The following is a 22872-nucleotide window of genomic DNA, read 5'->3' on the forward strand; positions in this document are numbered from 1 at the left end:
CTAACTGCTGAATGAATTAATTTCCCATAGTCAATGTAAAACTTCCAAATGACATTATGAAAATGTGATTAAATACAGTGGACTCTATCCCTCTCTTTCTCTCTGTCTCTCTCATATGAGAGAGCTTTTTCTCACTTGTTATGTTTTATATGTGTATATATATATATATTATATATAAATTCATAAACATGGAAACAGACCAAAGGCTACCTCTACCTACATGCAAATCTAGATATGCACTCTAGATTTTGCTACACAGAGAAGTTTGTTTTGAAGCAACTAGTTTCTTGGTGTTAGGGATCTATCAAGTTCTCTCCTATCATGAAGTTTATCACATTTTATTTTTATTTTTTTATTTTTTTTATTTTTTATTTTTGTCTTTTTTGTCTTTTTCTAGGGCCACGCCTGTGGCATATGGAGATTAGAAGGCTAGGGGTTGCATCGGAGCTGTAGCTGCCAGCCTACACCACAGCCACTGCAACACCAGATCTGAACCGCATCAGCGACCTATACCACAGCTCACAGCAACGCTGGATGCTTAAGCCACTGAGCAAGATCAGGGATTGAACCTGCAACCTCATGGCTCCTAGTCGGATTCGTTAACTACTGAGCCATGACAGGAACTCCAAGTTTATCACATTTTAAAATGTTAATCTTAGTTGTAGAATAAAATGCCATCATTATATTTTACTTTCACTCAGTGATTTATAATTTGCAAGACTTTTACTAAATATTGAGAGATCATTTCACATGTATCAGGGGTGTTTATGCTGAATCCTACCATGATACTTGCTGTTTCACTGATGTAACTTGAAGAAAAATGTTATTGGAATATGTATAAACTAAGCAGAAGACCATATATATATTTGTAAAATGATAGCTAATTGTACCTTTAATACAACTGTAAGAAAAAACCTTAAAATTAATAGCATTCAAAGTAATATTAATTTTATATAACAGTTCATTTGTTTCAGCAAAACTAGGTGGTTGATGATTGCGAATTTGGCACCGAGAATTAAAGAGAAAATTCTTTAGAGATTAACACACATAGAGCAAAGTAAACTCTTGGTTCACTTTTCTCTAGATGGCAAAACTTTCAAATAATTCATACAATTCATTGTAACTTTCTTTGAAGCTCACTTGGCAAAAACCTACATATAATATTTCCACCTCTGTTCTTTTTTTCAGAAACCTACAGGTGATATGAAAGCAACAATGATCACAACATAAAAGTGGATCATGAAAGAACACAAGAGTTGTTACCAGATAGCTATTCACCTTAAATATATGACTATATGAAATAATTCATATCACCATTTGAAAACTTAGTTTTCAAATTCATATAACCTGAATCAGGCTTGATAAAAAGTGTTTTATGGAGTTCCCATTGTGGCTCAGTGGGTTAACGAATCCGACTAGGAACCATGACGTTGTAGGTTTGATCCCTGCCCTTGCTCGGTGGGTTAAGGATCCAGCGTTGTCGTGAGCTGTGGTATAGGTTGCAGACGCAGCTCAGATCCTGAGTTGCTGTGGCTCTGGCGTAGGCCAGTGGCTACAGCTCCGATTAGACCCTTAGCCTGGAAACCTCCATATGTTGCAGGAGCAGCCCAAGAAATGGCAAAAAGACAAAAAAAAAAAAAAAAAGAAAAAAAAAGAAAAACTGTTTTATGTCACAATACTAGCATGGTTTTTCTCATAGTGAATTTAAAAATATATGTACATAAAGTTTTTCTTACGATTAAAGCCACTTAGGTAAGAAATGTTATTGAGCATTTTTCTCATAATAACTAAAACCCAGTGAGTAGTGTGTTTGCATATACAAGCACTTATTAGCTTTTTTTTTTTTGTCTTATATAAAGAGATAATAAATGGGTCAAAATATGCTATAATGACAAGCTTAACAGTTTGGAATCTTTTTATTTTATTATTATTATTTTTTTGGCCACACCAGTGGCATATGGAAGTTCTTGGGCCAGGAAGAGAACCCACACTTCTACAGGGACCCAAGCCACTGCAGTCAGATTCTTAACCCACTTGGCCATAGCCAGAACTCCTAGAATCTTTCATTTTTCATGTGCTCAATAGGATTCATGATGAGTGACAAGCTTTTTTAAAACTTATTTTTTTTCAAAAATTAATCCATATTTATGATAATACCTTCTAACAAAAGTATGTGTATACAATGAAAATGACTATCAACACATGAATCCCTTACCTCTGTTCCCAGAGGCAATCCTTGTGTCTATTTGCCTATGGATACTTGAAAAATATTTTATGTACTTTAGAAATATCATTATATGCATTATTTCTCCAACAGGAAGCATTTTTTAAAAAAAAAAAAAACAAACTACTGTGTAATGCTAAGAGAACGATATGAAGCCCACTGAGGAATTTATGGATACTTTGTAAGTTATGGTTACTGTAAGTTTTAAGTGAAGTTGTTTTAGTGACCTTTTTCTACCTACAAGTCAGGTCTTTTCTTCATCATTCATAGATTTTGACAAGTGTACATGTTATTAGAAAAGTGCTTAAATCATTGCAGCACTATTCACAATAGCCAGGACATGGAAACAATCCAAATGTCCATCGACAGAGGATTGGATTCGGAAGAGGTGGTATATATACACAATGGAATACTACTCAGCCATAAAAAAGAATGACATAATGCCATTTGCAGCAACATGGATGGAACTAGAGAATCTCATACTGAGTGAAATGAGCCAGAAAGACAAAGACAAATACCATATGATATCACTTATAACCGGAATCTAATATCCAGCACAAATGAACATCTCAGAAAAGAAAATCATGGACTTGGAGAAGAGACTTGTGGCTGCCTGATGGGAGGGGGAGGGAGTGGGAGGGATCGGGAGCTTGGGCTTATCAGACACAACTTAGAATAGATTTACAAGGAGATCCTGCTGAATAGCATTGAGAACTATGTCTAGATACTCATGTTGCAACAGAAGAAAGGGTGGGGGAAAAACTGTAATTGTAATGTATACATGTAAGGATAACCTGACCCCCTTGCTGTACAGTGGGAAAATAAAAAAAGTTATAAAAAAAAAAAAGAAAAGTGCTTAAAATATGGCATATTTGTGGTTCTTTTATACCCTAAACCCTACTTATTTTAGGCCAATTTTATCTCATTTAAAAAGAAATAATAAAAATAAGTCATTAACAAATAGAAATTTTATCAAAAGGAAAACAGCAGTAGAAATAAATAGATCACACATCTGGTCTCATAAATGGATACGTGAAGCTTTAATTATTATTTTAAGAGTAGGTACCGTACATCACACAACACTAGTATATCTCATGTATTATCTCAATTATATAAAAAAGGCCATGAAGTTAATATTGTCTGAGTTTTCATTCTACAATAAGGAAAGCGTTGACTATTCCTATGATGTTGTAAAAATAATTAGGAATCAGAAATTTTTTTTTAAGGGCTGCACTTGTGGCATATGGCAGCTCCCAGCCTAGGGGTCAAATCAGAGCTGCAGCTGCTGGCCAACCCCACTGCAATACCTGGTCCGAGCCGCATTTGTGACCCCCTCCAAAGCTTGCAGCAATGAGTGAGGCCAGGGATCAAACCTGCATCCTCATGGATATTAGTCCAGTTCTTAATTCACTGAGCCACAACGAGAACTCCATAGGAATGGAGTTTTAAAACATAAATCGTACTTAATAATGTGCCAAAAAACAATTTATTTTCTCAAGAAAAACAAAACAAAACAAAACAAAATAAAAAAAAGAGTTTGAAATAAGTAACACCTGGTCACACAAATGAGCTTAAACTGAAGAAGAATTTAAACAAAACTATCTGACACATTAGTATGATCAGTGGTTTTAATAGCTTTGGACACCAGAACACCATCAGCAAGCACAGACTAGAGAAAAGCACAGACTAGACTTAACAGCAGTGGGAGAAAATGCTAGACATCCATCAACCATAAGGAACTATGTATGAAGTGAAGGAAAATGGCAGACATTGCATGGTAATGCACAGCATATAGGTATTTAATTGCACATCTGAGAAAATTGCTAGGGATGTAGAATGAGCAAAATAAGACAGTGTTTATCAGCATAATTCCATTGGCATTCTCAGGTTGGTTTACCTGGGGAGACAACAGTTTTTAGTTGACCTTCAAGTATTTGGATTTATATTAACCCCACAATTTGAGGCATATGAAATGTTAAGGATAATGGTTGATTATTTTAACCTTATTGGTCCCAATAAGTTCAGGTTAAAATAATACCCTCTTTAATGAACTTTTTAAATGGTACCTTTCTATGAACTTTTTAATCATGTCTTAATCCCTCACCTCGTATTCATGTTTCTTCATCAACATGGTTTTCTCAGCATAAACCCAACTTGGTTCTTTAGTGAACAAACCAAACCCCCATGCTCATTCTTGTCTCTGCTTCTAATAATACACGTTCTGGAATGCCTGCCCCTTGTTTACACTTAAAACCTCCTCTAAGCCAAGGTCAAGTAACAATTTCACCTACCCCCTTATTTCAGCTTTCTGACTTATACTAATGAATCCCAATACTTACAGGTTTTGAGTCATGTTAATGCTTATATACCACAGCCTGTGCTATTTTGTCTCTCAATAAGATAATGTCTCTCACTTGTTCTATTTTACTCATCTCAGTGTACAACACAAAGCTCTATATGTAATATGTGCCTAAACCAATAAATAGATATAAAGCAAAAGTCAAAAAAGAATCAAATAATTTGCATATTTCAAAATGAGTAATGTTTCCTTTAATGTTCCTACCTTTGAGAATAAATTTTAAATGCATTTATGAAACTTTCCTTTTCAAAGTTGATTTTAGAATCCATTTATGGGTTCAGATATAAAAACAGTAGAGTCATATCTAGTTATAATTATTTATCTGGTTTGCACATTCAGATCACCCAGCAAGAATCTTAAAATATATATGGCCATACCATAACCCCCCAAATTCTGATACAGTAGGTCTAGGGTGGGCCAACTGTGAATACTAAATGAATAAGATAATCATCACTCAATAAACCAATCTGGCTGAGAAAAAACCTGCTTTAGAGTTTGTACTTACAGAGAAGAAATTTGCTTTGGAATAAAGGAGAGATTCAGAATATTATACAGTGGAAAGGAAGACACTTTTTATGTTTTTAATGGTCATTTAATCTTTCAATCACTCTATGGCAGTATATTTATATATAAAATGTTAACCATAATATATGCTGTACTTATATGATGCATGAATTTCCTTATCACACATTTGCTACTATGTGGGAGTGCCTAGACTAAGTGCTGGAGTTGTAGATAAATATCAACATGATGCTGGGTTTTAAGAAAGTAACTATATAAGTTCCCATCATGGCTCAGCAGAAAAGACTCTAACTAGCATCCATGAGGATACAGATTTAATCCCTGGCCTTGCTCAGTGGGTTAAGGATCTGGTGTTGCTGTGGGCTGTGGTGTAAGTTGCAGATGTGGCTCAGATCCCACATTGCTGTGGCTGCAACATAGGCTGGCAGCTACAGCTCCAACTCAACCGCTAGCCTGGGGACCGCCGTGTGCCACAGGTGCGGCCCTAGAAAGACAAAAAACAAAGTAACAACATTTATCTATACGAAAGAAATAAGGCAAATACAGAAACAACAACAACAACAACAACAACAAAAAAAGGCAGATGATTTATAAAAACAGAGAGAGAGATAAATAAAAAGGTGTGAATTTTCCAAAGCTACAGAGCCTGTCCAGTGAGGAACTCAAGGACCACCTTATGGAAATAGTAACTTTTGAAGTCTATCTGAACGGTAGGAGTTTTACCAGGCAATATATACAAAGCTAGAGAGATTAAAAATAACAATAATAAAATAAGGAGAATCACCTGGAACTGAGAGCTGGTCAACCTCTCTACTGTTAAGAGGCAAATTACAGGGATTTGGGCAGAGGGACTTAAAATGCTTTTTTTAAAAAGAAGGAACTATTTCCTCCCATTCCACAGGTTGTCATTTTGTCTATTTTTATGGTTTCCTTTGTTGGACAAAAGCTTGTAAGTTTGATTAGGTACCATCGGTTTATTTTTGGTTTTAGTTCTGTTGCCTTGGGAGACTGACCTAAGAAAACATTTGCAAGGTTGACGTCAGAGAATGTATTGCCTATATCTTCTTCTAGGAGTGTCTTGTCTTTATGGTGTCTAATGTATAAGCCTTTAAGCCATTTTGAGTTTACTTTTTGCATGGTGTGAGGGTGTGTTCTAGTTTCATTGATTTACATGCAGCTGTCCAGTTTTCTCAGCACCACTTGCTGAAGAGACTGTCCTTTTTCCATTTTATATTCTTTCCTTCTTTGTTGAAGATTAGTTGACCATAGGTGCCTGGTTTTATTTCTGGATTCTCTTTTCTGTTTCTCAACAATTAACAAATGCTGGAGAGGGTGTGGAGAAAAGGGTACCCTCCTTCACTGGGAATGTAAATTGGTACAACCACTTTGGAAAACAGTATGGAGGTACCTCAGAAAACTAAATAGAGAACTATGATTTGACAACTCCTGAGCATATATCCAGACAAAACTTTCATTAAAAAAGATACATGCACTTGTATGTTCATTGTGGCACTATTCACAGTAGCAAAGACATAGATAGAAACAACCTAAATGTCCAATAACAGATGAATGGTTAAAGAAGATGCAGTATATATATATACACAACAGAATACTACTCAGCCATAAAAAAGAGAAAATTAATGCCATTTGCAGAAACATGGAGGAAACTAGAGACTCTCATGTTAAGTGAAGTAAGTCAGAAAGAGAAAGACAAATGCCATATAATATAATTTATAGCTGGAATCTAATATATGGCACAGATGAACCTATCTACAGAAAAGAAACAACCACTGACTTGTGGTTGCCAATAGAGGGACAGGGATGGACCGGGAGTTTGGGGCTAGTAGATATAAATGATTGCATTTGGAGTGGATAAGCCATGAGATACTACTGTATAGCACAGGGAACTGTATCTAGTCACTTGTGTTGTAACATGATGGAGGATAATGTGAGAAAAAGGGTCACTTTACTGTACAGCAGAAATTGACAGAACAAATCAACTATAGTAGAAAAAAATCTGTCTAAAAAAGGAGGAATTAGATCATATTAGGTTAAAGAATTTGGATTTTTCCTGTAAGAAGCAATAATGCTGGAAATATTGATAAAGAACATTAATTTCAAAACAAAACCAAAAAGCATTCTACTAAGGTGCTTTATAATTATAGTTTCATTTAATCCTTTCAGCAGGTTTAAGAAGCAGTCACATTATTCCATTTCCCAGACAAGGAAACTTAAGCTTAGCTAGCTTAAATAATCCTGTCCAAAATTCCTAAGCTCTTTGATGGCAGAAGCAATATAATACTCGAGTCTGCCCAACTCTGGAGTGAATACTATGCAGCCATATCTCTCAAAATGGACTTAGGCAGAAAAATGTTTGAGCTAGTGAGTGACACAAAATGTCACAGCTTTAAGAGTTTGGTTTTAATCTTATCCCTGAAAACGCCCTCTCTTGGGCTCAAACACTGGCATCTGCTTACATAAGTACCCTGTGCTTATTCTATCCCTTACCATTATCAACTATATTGTACTTTCTGTTTTGATTGTCTCCCGAAAAACAGAAGAAAGCACTTGAGGTTAAAAGGTTTGAATATGACTTATTTTCCACCACTTCTTAGTGCCTAACATATTGCCTTCTCCATAATGGAAAAATCAATAAATATTATTGAATGAATAATTATGTGAAAAAAGGAATTAAGAAAAATATATTTTAGGAAGGGTCAGACAGGAAGGAGGGAAGATCAGCTGGGAGGTCTTTGGAAGTGCAGAAAGCTAGGTCTCTCATTTCATTAATTTCACTTTTTTTTCATGGCCACACTTGAGGCATATGGAAGTTCCTGGGCCAGAGACTGATTTCAAGCCACAGCTGTGACCTATGTGGCAGCTGCGGCAACACGGGATCCTTTAACCCACTGACCAGGCCAGGGATCAAACCCACGCCTCTGCAGTGACTCAAGCCACTGCAGTTGGATTCTAAACCCACTGCTCCACAACAGAAACTCCCTTATTTTTTAATAAACATTGAAATAACACTCACCTTTCAAGCGCCCTTCATCTCCCCCATGACTAAATTGCCATGTTCCCTTAACTCTGTTCCCCTAAACTTCATTCATCCTACAAGCAAAACACTAATTTACAATGTATTTGCCTTCAAATGTTGCTCTTCCCTACAATATTTTCGTCTTATTGAGAAAAGGACCATATTACCTACAACTGTTTCTCAAGTTCCCAGCAAACTCTGTAATATGTATTAAGAACCCTAAAATATGGTTGAATTATGAAGGAAAGATATAATTTGAACCTCTTATGTAGCACTGAGTTGGAGGTTTTAAAAAGACCAGTTTTATTTTTTTATACAGTTAGAATTAAAAGAATTTGTGAAATAAGTATACTGGGGGGGGGGATAACTAAGATTATAGACAATGCATTTTTAGCCCTAAGACAGTGAAGAAATTTTTACGAAGCTTGAAAATGGTCTCAATGACAGTTAACTATGGAAATCTCCTTTATCATTTGAGGCTAAATTCTCTTGGGCAAATAGGTACAGTATATTATAGTCTAAAACTGAGAAAGAACTAGAAATTTCTAGCAAAAAGTGTCTTGGGTTCTTTCTTGGTTTTTATTCACTAGGGGAGATGTTTCCATTTATTTTTTATATAATTCTACATATATAAATATATATTTAAGGCTGCACTTGTGGCATTTGGAAGTTCCCAGGCTAGGGGTCAAATCTGAGTTGCCAGCCATAACCACAGTCATAGTAACCCCAAATTCAAACAGTGTCTGCGACCTGCACCACCGCTCATGGTAATCCCAGGTCCTTTAACCCACTGAGCAGGGCCAGGGATGGAACCTGCATCCTCATGGATATTAGTTGGTTTCATTACCAATGAGCCACAACGGGAACTCCTCTTCCTACATTTATGATTATCCATTTACTCTTCATTTTGAAAAAAAAAAAAACAAAAAAAAACAAAAAAACACTCTTTTCCCTAAGCAATAGCACTAAATGTGCATATGACATCATTACAAGGTTTCTTCTAAATTTTAAATATTCTTAAACTCTTAAATACACCATTTCAAGTTCTGGGCTCCCTTTCAAAGTTGAAATATATACTTCATATATTTATTTAAATTACACAGTGTGCAGCACTGCATAGAATGAAAACCCAAGCAGTCTTTTGAGAATAAAGGCAAATCAATAGTAATATCCCTTAGAATAGAAGCTCTTTTGTTGACAGAGGGAACATGGCTTAATGGGAAGCAAAGTGATCTTTGTTTTCAGTCAGACTGTTGTGCTGTGCATGAGAAATGACATGCTCTGACCACTTGTTTTACAGTAAGAGGCAGCCTGGCATGTTCAAAACAGAGAGAAAGCGATTTGCTTTATAAAGATGGACAACTCATGGCTTTAACACAATATATAGAGATAATCTTCACAAGATTTTTTGTAATTTTATAAATTGGTCTTCGGTTCCCATTAAGCTCTATTCTTTTATTCACCCCAGAGCCCCAAAGACAGGCAATTCAGAAGTTGTTCACGCTGGAGCCTGTACACAGGACTAGGCTCTTGGCTCTTTCGTGTACAGTTTTAGAACTCAAGTCTTACTCAGGTTTTAATGATGACGATGTTAATGTCGACAATGATGAACAGTAATACTTTAGGAGGGCAACAAATCTGTCAAGACAGAGACAGACGGTGAGGGTGGCAGAGAAGAGAGAGAGAAGTATAGAAACAGCAATAAATTAGAGAACTTCTTTTCCTCCTTTATTGCTATGGGCGATGTATGAAAATTCATTCTGATCAAATTGCTTCATTTTCCCCCTTCAGAAAATAAAGTAGATAATGAAGAGTAAGACTACATAAGCAATCTATGAGGGTTCTGGATTTAAAAATCTAAGTGCTTATTTTTGGTTTCTAGAAAATAATAGCATTAAGTGCAGGTGCTTGAAAAATTACAAGAAAAGCAGTAACCATGAGTCTTGCTTTACTAAAAAACCTAGTAAAAGAGGCTTGACATTTGGCAAATATGCACATTACACCATGCAAATTATAAATTATTCTAGTATTTATAAAAAAAAGAAAGTAAACAATTTCCAGCAAATTCCAAAAAGCCCCCTGAAAAATACATTCAATGACTAAGGGTTACTGGCAGCAGTTCCATGCTTTTCATTTGCAGGCTGCGTATGTATATTCAAGTTTTACAAAATGCAAAAATCATGATAATACAACCCCTGGTTTCTTTGTGCTGCACAGCAGAGGATGCTGGAAGAAATTTTGCCTTGAGAAAGTTAAATGTTTAAGGAGTCATTAGAGTTGACTTGCAGCTGCACAGTAAAAATATATTTTAGTCTGAAAATTATATCTTGCCTCAAAAGTGTTATTTAAAATATTTTGTTTAGATTTTTGCAAAACCATATTTTTGTAATTCATATAGACGTGTAAACATTAAATTGCATCAATCTACACATGATCCATTTTTTAAGGCCATTGTATAGCCCTTAATGTTCAGGATCACATTGGTTTCAATGCTTCCAAATGCAACGTTCAGTCGGAAAAGAATCTGAAGGGAAGGAGCATTGCCTAATATACTAGGAAATGGCCACAAGGGGGCTCCAAACACCTAAGTATGTTTTACCTCTTGCAGCATGAATAGAATTTTACCAGAAATATTAGCAGCAATTTACCCTATAAATGGGTCAATACTTCAGAAACATAAACTCCCTTAACTTTCCAATTAAGTTTTGAAGTATAATTTATATTATTTTAAAATTCAGACTTTCAAAACAACACATCATATGGTTGAAAACCTTGAAGAATTTGATGGATTTTGAAAATGATTTAGCTGGCATAATTACTCAATATTTCCTTTATTTTAGCCTTAAAATTAATTTCTCCTGTAGTTTTGCACAATTTTATTCTCACTTGATTTCCAATTAAATGAAAGGAAATATGTATGCAAATTAATGAACTTTTTCTCTAGCATAATTTAAAAAATTGTAAAACTAAAGAGAAAGCATGCCTAATTTTTATCCCTCAAAAGGGACAAAAATGCTCTAATTCTATAAGTGCATACCTTTAGAAAATCAAGTGAAATAAAGCCTATAGTATTAATAGAATATTGTTCAATTAGGGATTCTAACCAACCAGCCATAAAGTTAAATCATTGAGCCAAATACGATAATGAAGCCATGAGAAAAACATAAATTTTATTAGATGATCACAGCATTAATAAGGATAATAAGAAGAAGACTCTGACTTTGATTAAATAAATAATAAATAATTAAATAGACAATAAATGCAATAATAAATTTTGTCTATAGCTAAGACAAAAATGAGAATTATCTTTACTATGTTCACTAAATTATATTTATTGGCTAGGTTTAGTAGTCTCTATCATGACTCACCTCACCTTTACATATAGGTGGTAAGAAAAAGTGCTGTTTATTCTTTAAATATGCAAATTTCTAAGATAAATATATTAATTAGTTCAAATGATAAATAAAACTGGAAAATCAAAACTGTGATAGAATTCTGGATTTTTAAAAGGAGGTCTTAAAATGAAAGATATTTATGGACACTTGAAATGGATCTTTTGTAACCTTACCATTCTGATTTGTTTACACAATTCCATAGAATTATTCCAGATGCTTTTTAATATACCATACAAATAGAGCTACGAAAAGGCATAACAAGTGATTTTTAATTTATTTTCATATCACCTTACAAGTGAAGAACGAACAAATGAATTCTCTAAGTAAAACCTGTTAAAATGGTCACATTTTGCAGCCTATTTTGTCTCCATCAGATAGTTTTCTGGGATTAGTCTTTCAGCTTGCAATACAAACTTTCTGACCCCCGACCTTTTAGCTTGTAATATAGACTGCAGAATTATTCTTGAGATTTATAGGTATCAAAACTTTAATGGGATTATTTCTGATGCACTGACTCTGTTCATCATTCTTGTTCTAATTTTCATTACTCTGACCTCAAGAAGGAGAATCTGTGAAAGGAGTCATTACTGCAGTATGTTCAGAAATGGTTCATGTTTCACCTGAGTGAGTTTATGCGTCTTATGGAACTCACAACAGTTAGTCTCCATCTTTGTAATGCTTTGTCCCTCCCGTCTCCTTTTTGGGTCCTTCACATTGTTTTCAAAATCTGTACCCACTAATTCCCTACTTCATGCAATAAACTATATGTGATTCTGAGAATGTACTTTTAGGTTTTCTGATTACATTCTCTCTTTACACAACTGACCTTTTTCGCATTCATTAGGGAATGATTATATTTTAACAGTAATATATTGAGTACTTTCGAGTTTTAATGATAGATTGTATTAGCCATTTACAATTGTAACAACAGATAAACCAACTGTGTCCTTGGATAAGTTATATGGTTCAAACTCCCACTTTCAAAAACAAAAAATTGGGAATAAGAGAGTTAATGATGTTGGTAGTAGAATTAAGGACAGAATCGGACTTCAAACACCATGTGGTTCTCACTTCAACACAAACACAAAGTTATTATAACATAATACAAACCAAATTTTAATATGGTAGCCCAAGTTGCATCACATGCTAAGGTTAAATAAAACACACTCAATATTAATGAAAAGGCATAGATAACATGAACTTACTACTACTAAAATAATAATAACAATATAATAATAGGTAACAATATCAATAATACCTAGCACTAGAACACCTATTTGGAGTTAGGAGTTGTTAGTACTTTAGAGTTATTATTTCTTTCACATAAGTGCAATTATTAAGTCCATTTTACAGACAAAAAAACCACCAGGAACAAATATTAAATATAGGGTAAGTGACATAGGATTTTAACTCAGCTTGGTGCTACTTTCCATGCTTTCATCGATCAAAAGTCCTTGTGAGTAAGATCTAAAGTAAGCGTCACTACATTTAAGAGAGGCAATCTCAGTGCTTCTAGGATGTAGCCTTATTATTGTGTCATATATTGTCTCCCTGTTAAACATGACTTTCATCAGATGTCCTCATAAAAACAGAATATCATACAGAAGAAACTTTTTGATAGAGTGACCAAGTTTGAATCTTGATAGCTTCTAAGAAGTGAGTATTTTACTTGCCTGTGGGGGTGTGGAAGCTTCTGTTCATAAGAATTTTTAGCAATAGAATTTTGGGATTTACTTGGTCTTCAGATATGTACTTTACATTTAGGCTTCTTGTCTGGGTTCAGAATATCAGTCTCAAATTTGAGTCTGTGTTGCCAGATGACAGCTGGCACCTCTGAAGTGCAAACATAGATCACCAACCAAGATGGCTGCACCAACTCAGAATCTGAGGCTACACAAAAATGCATTGCAAACTCATCTGCTAATTCATCTTGATGGTTTCTTAAAAGATGTCACGTGGCCTTGAATACAAGTTCAGCTTTAAAAAAATAGGTGAAATTAGATTCATTTTAAAAGTACCTAATACTCATTGTTCTTGGATTAATGAAAACAAGACTATAATCACAAGCATTGTGATTAATCATTTAATGCCTCACTGCAACAGAAAGTTGGTTTTGTTTTGTCTTTCTCTCGCTTCCTTCTCTGGCTGCTTGCACAGTGTCTGGTTCATCATAGGCACTTAACAGTAAGTAGAAAAATGAATCAATTTATTAGACAAGATACTGAGAAGTGTCTTCAGTAGTTTACATAACAGAAAACAAAGCTGAAGAATGTGAGTTAGGCAGAGGAATAGGTAACCGTCCAATGGCATTCTGCTAATTTACTACTATTCCATGATAACTGAAACACTAAGAACAAAACTGGTATCTCTATTATAAATCCTAAGATATTTAATTGTGAATATCTCACATTAAGACCATTGTTCCTCAAGCATATTTGTATTATATTCATTCTTAAATTTCTGGGTATGGCACTAAGGGAATAGCTCATAGGGACTTCCCCAAAAATAAATAAAATTAATTAGAAGTTGAGAAAAAAATTGAGCAATTAATCTTTTAACTATCAAGAGATCATGTAAATTTTATTGAATAAAAGGCAAAAGAAAAATATTATATATGCAAAAGAATACACACATACATTTATATGAGATTCTAAAATTGAAACACAGTTAAATTAATAATTGTGAACTTTACCTTATTATAGTACTTAGCCTATTGACACTATTAAAAATTGAAAATTTCCAGAAAGATTTTTTGGGGATACAGCGGTTTTTAAGTAATGGTTTAGTTTGCTTCTATAAAGGACAAGGCTCTTCTCATTCATACTTGGGCCTACCTAGAAATGGGTTGGATTCAGCCCCACCTATAAAGTGGTGAATTCCTGCCTTTGCTCTGAAGTCAGGATTGTGGTTGTCATTTCTTTAACTTCACAATCCACTGAGCTGTATGCCAAGCAGAGGCTATACACCGAACATTGACATGTCTTTGTCCTAAGAAAAGAAAATGTGTATTTCCCCCTACTTTGTTCGGATATCATACTCAGTAACTGAGGATAATTTAATTCCAAGAGAAAAAATTTAGCCAAGGAATCACTTTTCTTAGATTTTAAGGATTTTTCATTTCCCCAATATTTTTTTAATATTAAAAATAAATGCAATTAAAAAAATAAAAATAAATGCTTGTATATATTCCTAAAATAGTGATATTTTATAAAATTGATAAAAAAAGATAATCAAGTTACAAATTGATAAAAATAAAAACATCATGTAGAACTATTTAATTATTAAATATTGAAAAATTAGAGCATATTTTAAAAGGCATAGTACCTAGAAGAGAATTTTAGAAAAATGTAGTTCTCTTTTTTTAATCTATCCATCTAAAAACTTTATGGCAGTCAGTTAAAAGATCATTTATTTAGTGTAAAATTCTATGGAAAATCTCCATTCTTCATTCTGGCACAGGAAAAGAAAAAAAATATATATATGTATATATATACATATATATATATACATATATATAAACGAAGAGGAAAAAGAATGAAGGATGCTTCTAAGTACTTGCCTGTACTTGGAATTCAATTTTGAACAAATCTCCAAAAGAGAAACTGAAGTTTTCTTGAAGGAAGTGGATAAAGAAATAAAGACTTGCCATAGGTACTTATACATTGGGAAAGGATTTTATTCAAATTTAGGAAGCTAGATGCAGACTGAATAAATGGTCATGTTCCTGGTTTTCACTCTCCAGAAACTACACATTAAAAAGTCACTCTGATCTCATTGCCTATCCATCCTGCTGTGTAGCACTGGGAACTATGTCTAGTCACTTATGATGGAGAATGATGATATGACAAAAGATTGTATACTTGAATGTGTAACTGGGTCACCATGTTGTATAGTAGATAATTGACAGAACACTGTAAACCAGCTATAATGAAAAAAAATAAAAATTAAAAAAAAAGTCACTCTGGTGACAAACTACAGAGCAGGAACTAATCCCAACTTAGAATGCTTCAGGAAGAAGTTAAAAATAAATATATGCATTATATATGTGTGTGTATATATATGTGTATGTATATACATATATATATGTGTGTATACATATATGTATGTATATATGTATATATATATATGTATGTTATACCTGACTAGGCTAATGAATGGTTAGTCATTGTGCACTCAGTTTCTGCTCATTTGATTAAATGAGTTGATATACACATTCCAATGGTTTCTTTTCTTATGTGATTGCTAAAGCAAATAAATATCACACCATTGATATGAAAAGAATATGTAATTCATATTCTTTATTTTATTAGAAATAGTTTGACATCAATGAGTTTGAGGTAGCAAAATTTTAATTTCTTGCTCTACTTAAAGCAAATGTTTTAAATAAAATAATTAATTAGTATACTGAACATGTAGAAGATTCACATGGTAAACACAAAAACCATTTAAGACCCTCAGATAGTTCAAATACTATCAAATCAACTGATATATGAGGATATTAGTTTAAAGCTGGTGTTCAGAAGTCAAATTATCCAGAAACATTATGGTACTTCATCTAAATTTGAAGCCTGATCCAAGAATTATGGAAACATTCTTTACTTTTAAAAATCCCAGAAGTCACATGGTTTTCAAATGGAGTTGACTTAACTTGATTTTATTGGGAGTAGAGTTACATGAAAAAAGAGAAACAGTCACATTATTAAAACATAATACTAGCATTATGCAAAAAATGTACTCAATAACTTAGGCAAATATGTCGATCGCCTTTGATCTATTCACATGGCTGTGCCAAATTTCAACTTCAATTCTTGTATTTACAACTACTGTGTGAATATTGCAGAGAATTACCAGGATAACCCAAGTTAAACCATTTACCATATTCAGTTTATTGATTATTTTAATTTCCCACATGTTCTGCTTAACTTGATTACTGTTATGGTTTATGTTTCCCAAATTTTCAGCTAGAAACAAGAAGGAGCAATGGTAATTCTTTACAATATCTAGAATAGACATTTGCTCACTTTTGTACCAGTTTATATTTTTAAATTACAAACTGGTAATATTTGTCTTTTGCAGCAACGAAGAATCAACATGTCTAATGAAAGACTGCTTTCTGAAAATACACAATTTATATTTCGTGTATGTTTAAAATAAGGACTCTGCCAACTATTTCAATACCCTCTGTTCCAGTAAATCAATAAAGATTCCCAATCAATAGTTGATGAACTGAGTATAATAACTCATGCCTATGCATTCTACATTCTGATACTCTGGACAAGTCATTTCATTAATAAATACTGAATTCCTATACTTTGCTTGCTAGAGCAGTAAACTATGCTGGTGACAATTTCAATTCCTTAAAAGCCTAGGTGTTATAATGTTTATAAGAATTGCTTTCATTTGAAAGGACACGCTCCAGTCAACTGAACTGTCACATACTTTATGCTATAATGCAAAGTATAATGTAATAAATCCAATGTATAATGTGGCAGATGATTAAATACTGGCCATAAAAATCACAGGATCTACTGAAATATTATTTTATATAAGGTAATATAAAAAGCACATGGGAAACTCATGCAAAAACTTCTGTAATTGTCATAAATGAGGGAGGGGGAAAGGAAGGGAAGGAGTGAGGGGGGAGAGGGAGGGAGGGAGAGAGTCAGAAAGAGAAAGAGATCAGCAGGGCTCTGAAATGTTTAGACATATCCTTCAATGCTGGATTTCCTATTGTGAAACACTGTTGTTGTATAATACTTTATTATAGTCTATTGCTTAACCCTGTCCTGAAACCAGAAATGTTATCTAACTTTTATATTTCTGCATCATATAGAATATGTAGAATCAAGGCTGCTTTATTAAAAAAAAGGATGGGGTTAAAACTGAGATCACACAGTTTGGTCAAGTGCTTTATAATGTTACTGACAAACTCTCTAAGCACATGTGCCCCTCTACTAGAACGGACTATTACATGAAGGCACTTCAATCTCCCACAGATAGTCATATTTTCAAGGCATGCTATATTTCATTTCCTAAAATGAAGTAAAATGTAATTCACTCAATTTTCATCTTTTCTTTTCTTTAAGTCCACCACCAATATGGTAATATTTAACAAACATCTCTTAGTAATACCAATGATGAAACATCACATACATTGCTAGACAGAAACAGGATAAAAAGATACAGACACTGGCGAAAACAAAGGACCTTTATCCTTTAAAAAGAGTCAAGTTACTTTTTTGTGAGAAGTTGCATTGATAATAAAGAGTTAAGCAAAAGTTATATTGAAACATTGATTAAAAAAACTGTCAGATTATTTTAACTGATCAATGCTAATATTACATTAAAATAATGCATTCCCAGAAATCTACAACTTTAATGTGATGGAAGTGATTTCCTTTCAATGTTTGCCTCTTGAGTTAGTTGGACAAAGAAGGTATGGCAAAAGCAAAAATGGCCTCACATGTTTTAGATACCCTTAAGGAAGACAGCACAACTGGATTATGAAAGAGCTCAAGATCTCCTACTAAAATATCAAGTGAGGCGAAGCTGTTGTAGGACAAGAAAGGAAGAGGACAAAGGTGACCCTGAGCTGATACTGTTATCTTAGAAAACAGACACTCCTCACAGATTGTTTGAAATATTCTCATTCCGATGCATGATAAAAAAAAAAAAATCTGTAGTTTTGAGTGCTGAACTTCTTGGAGGTAAAAGCAGAGATTGTGACATCACTGCTCCGTAGACACAATTCAAATGCTTTTAAAAAGAAGGAAGATTTTAAAATGCTTAACTCTAAGACTATTTCCCTATCTGTATATTTTAGGTTATTGTAATTACTAATTTTTTCTCCATGAATTCATTAGTCCAAATAAAGTGTGAAGGAAAGAAAAATGATTTTTTAGGTTGACTTTCATTTCTCAACTATGAATTCATAATGCTGTTGAGTCTTTGGGCTCTGATTTTTTTTCTAAAATATTCATAAGAGGGACCACATACACTTAGTACAAAGCTTAATCTATGCCACCATTGCTCAGTATAAGCCTAACAAGATGAGGGCACCTTTCTTGCTACTTGGTTTTTAACTTCAGCCTATTTCAGACATGACTGTTAAATATAATATGGTTGGTAAAGGGACTTTCTGAACCCCTATTTCAGATAATAGTTTACCTTCATCAAAAGAGGAGTTTTCAAACGTAGACCTGTTATCTGAAGACCAAATATCTGCATAAAATGACTTATAACTGGCATAAACAAGTTGTCTATTTCTCTACTTAATATTTTGTCTTTTCAGTATTTCACAAGCCCTTCTAACGTGGCAACATTCTAATGTATTAGAATGTAATCTGCATGGTAGAAATAAGAATATGTTACCATCAATCCTTTTGAAACCCAGGGCTAGCTGAGAGGTAGCTGAGTTTACATCGATGTTTTGTATTAATTGCTTACAACGGAATGCTATAATAACACTTAACAAAAATAGGGTTCACTTTGCTGCTGAATCAGCATCGTCAGAGCCAATGCTGTCCCTGTGCTGCAGCCTAGCGGAATGATTTGGTATAAAAATGACATATTTCAAGAGCACTGGGTTATCACTTCCTGCAAAGTAGGTTAGAAACATATGAAATAAGTCATATGCCCAGAACCCCCCAGATAATATATATGCTGTCTCAGTTATTTATTTATATGTGAAATCCAGTGAAGATGAAAAAATGCATCCCAAACCCCGGAAAGGGATCACATATGTTGGAATTAACCTTTTCAGTTTCAAATATTCTCATTTTCAACAAGGAAAAAAAAAAAAACCTTTTTCAGACTACACTAACTGTCTTAATACTGTGTCAGAATTGTATACCTCTCTAAACAGAAAAGCAATTTTCTGTCCCTTTTCCTTTTCGTTTCTAAGAAAATCTCACTACCCGAGAAAATCTAACAGTATAATAGTAAGTTCAATTCCTGTATAGTACTGTTCTTATCAATAAACAGCTAGTTTTTATAAATATACAGGAATAGCACCTGAAGCATAAATCAGGTACAAACAATTTAACCACTGACCTCACATGTACACATGTGGATGTCATACAGATTATGTGCTCCTTTCCTATGTCCCTGTCCCTGGGTTTTAGGTTTTTTTTTTTTTTTTTTTTTTTTTTTTCTTTTTCAGACATCTGAGTGTATGGAATTCTATTCTTTGATTGGAGTCAGGGAAGGCATATGCACTCACCAGGGAAATCAATTTGTTAGCAGCAAGTATTTGAAACCAAAGAAGTATCTGATTTAATGAAAGCAGACATTGACTCGTACTTTAAAAACACATCCAAAAAAAAAAAAAAAAAGTGAAAGCAAATGAAAGAAAGATTTCTTTATGTTTTAATCATCGGAATGCATTTGTAGTTGATGTGTCCCTAAGCCACAAACACACTCTGCTTTAGGCTTGTGCACACTCTTTGGTCTCCAACACGTCCACCAATAAACCACTATTTCTTTATGGGTTATACACTGAATATATATGTGCCACATTGACTCTGCTGCAGGGAAGGGGAACAAACAGATTATCTATGCAATTTATCATTTACCTATTTCTCTAGGACACAAACCTCCTCCTATTTTCTCCATCACTTTAACTAAAAATGAACCTAGAGCTCTTGTCAATGACATAATGTTTTCATGAAAGTTCTACTAATTAAAAATCCTCACCATACCAGACCTAAAAAATGAGCACACTCTTGCCAAGTGTTATTCACCACAGAGAAGCTCTTGTAGCTACATTTTAAAGAAGGATAGAGGGGGGTTGGTATGGGGGAGAAAGTCTCCGAACATATACATTGAAGTATGTCAGTTGCCAGCATCAGAGGGACAGATTATTTTAACACAGATCCTTCAAGAAAAGAACAACAGCAAGAAAAAAAGCATGCATCTCCAAACAGCTGAGAGTAATGCAAGTGCAGTTTTGGAAAAATAGAAGCTTTTACTGGAATGAAGAACCACAAATATAGGAAATAGATCTGTTTTTTTGGCAGCAAAAGATGAGAGGTCAGTTTTAAAGTGATGTTTGTCTTTGATTGCACCTGTAGACTCCCCATTTTAGTGATAAGGAGACGGCAGGAGATGGCAGGTTTTTATTGCAGTGACATAAAAACACTTTCAGACTACTGCTTTTGCCCATACTTATAGTCCTATCAATAGTTACTTGTGGGGGACATGCATTTAGTCTTGCAATGTGCTGCATTAATTTAACACCACATAAAATATGGATTTTATTGCAGCAGAGACAATAAATGCTGCAACTGCTGACTACATGCATTTAATCTCCCCTCTTCAGCTCTCCCCCCCTCACACTTCGGACTCAGATACAAAATGCAAATCTAGGAATTCTGCCTATTCTGTTTCTGATAAATACCAATCTGTCTTATTTATGAAGAGGCTTAGTGACCATTGACAGGTTCAAGGAATCTGTCTTCTGCCTGTCATTTCTCTTGATATTGAACCTACAATGAACTCTGACTATAAATAAGTGCAGAGTGGATGGATCCATTCATATGGAATGCAAAGTAATGTTAGATGATGCTGGAGTTCATAGCAACAATGTTCTCTTCAGCTGATTTTTGAAATAAAAATGAACAAGTATGAGCATGACAAATTACACTCCATAATATATTTTCAGAGGTTGTTCAGAGTGAACAAATTCACAAACTCTAACACCATGACCCACTGTTGAGCATAATATGTAATTGATCTTTTTATATTACCTCTTTCGATATTCAAGGCAGTTGTTTCTAGAAAACAATACACAGTTTTATACTTAGTAATTTTTATGTATTAAAGATAATTATTCAAAAATAACTGCTGAAGACAACTTAAAAGCAAACATTTTCACCTGGGGAAAGAAAATAAGAGAGCTTGAGGGAGTTAGGAAAAAAGAGAGATGAAATCTTCCTACCTTTTTTTTAAAATCAGCTTCTGGATAATGGAAGTTGGTTCCAGCCAAAATAACCCCGGAGAAATTGTCACTATGTCCCCTTTTTGTTTGTTTTCGGCTGTTATTTTCTATCACTGATTCTACTTCAATCTAACTCAAGATTTCTCTCAGCATCACTTTTAACTCTGGACGGCAGGGAACTGAAGAAAACCGGAGGGCGAGCTCTCTCTGATTGGCTTTCATTCAGTGCTTCTGATCAAGGGGAAAAAGAAAAAAAAGAGAAAAAAGAAAAGAAAAGAAAAGGAAGGAGGGGTAGAAAAAACCCTTCCTCACTCGGAGAGAAAGGTTCTGCTGATAGAGCTGCAGCACTCGCCATGGGAAGGTTAGAGACTGGGGAAGTGCTGGCTTTTGCAAGCACACAGCGATTTGCAAGTGAATGCGAGGGGAGGGCGCATCCGAGAGGAGGGCTTTGGTTGAAAGGCGTCCCCTCCCCCGCGGAGCAGAAAGACTCTCTGTTTCCAGGCTAAGGTAATCAGCCCCATCTAATCCGGCTGTGGCCGTAACGCAATCTCAGGAACAGGACTGCTCCTTGCAATTCTTTTTAAATAGATACTTCTTCTTCTGACAAATATATTCCTGCACCATCCTTTCGCCAGATTCCCGAGATACATGAACGGAGTGCCAAGTCAAATTGCAACCAGATCTGATGCGTTACCAGAGTGATTTTTGTTGCGGTTTAAATTATTTATTTTTGCTTTCAGTGAACTTTCTTTCCTTGATCCTCCGAATACCTTGTTTCTGTTGCTTACTATCATAGGAGAGCATACCTTGTTCATCGTTTTGGAATGTCTGTGAGCCAGTCTTGTTTGCTTAATCTTTCCTGCTTTGCATTTTTATATTTTATAGATAAGATATTTTATTCATAGTGTAAATATACAATTAATGCTATTAAAATATATAGACTTTGAGCTTGACAGCATCTCCTTTCTTTTTTTTTTCTCTCTTAACTTTTTTTTTTATCCTCAGAAAGGTGTCATGTCCAAATGTATGTCTGGGCAAATAATACATTTGGGTGGTTCTATTAACCATCTAACTGTTCATCTCCCTATTTATTTATCTCTGCATTATGTTGGAATCAACCCAAACTTACCAAAGGATGTCAGTATAGCTCCACAAAATAATGAATATCGTTATATTTTTCTGGCTACATGAAGATTCCTCTTTAAATAAATAAATAAGCATACTATAAAATAATTGTAAAGCTAGAGAAGGAATTATGAACGTGATCTTGTCCAGCTACGACTTTTTTTAAAATGGCTAATACTGCTCAGAAATGTAAATGACTTAAGGTCACAGAGCTAACCAGAGACAGAAATGGGAGACAAAAATGAGAATGAAAATCTATATTTTATATTTATG

General features: G+C 34.3%; 1 protein-coding gene across 3 annotated transcripts in view; it reads right to left on the minus strand.

The window, feature by feature from the left end:
• Positions 1-22413, minus strand: part of CDH10 (cadherin 10) — a 182986-nt gene extending 160573 nt beyond the window's left edge. Inside the window, exon 1 of one of the 3 annotated variants that reach the window (XM_021076631.1) lies at positions 21475-22413. The gene's annotated coding sequence lies outside the window, so the exon portion shown is untranslated. The remainder of the gene's footprint in view (positions 1-21474) is intronic. The other 2 variants (XM_021076630.1, XM_021076629.1) reach the window with 2 other exon arrangements.

The sequence above is a fragment of the Sus scrofa genome, chromosome 16 (assembly GCF_000003025.6).
Source record: "Sus scrofa isolate TJ Tabasco breed Duroc chromosome 16, Sscrofa11.1, whole genome shotgun sequence".
Classification (NCBI taxonomy): Eukaryota; Metazoa; Chordata; class Mammalia; order Artiodactyla; family Suidae; genus Sus; species Sus scrofa.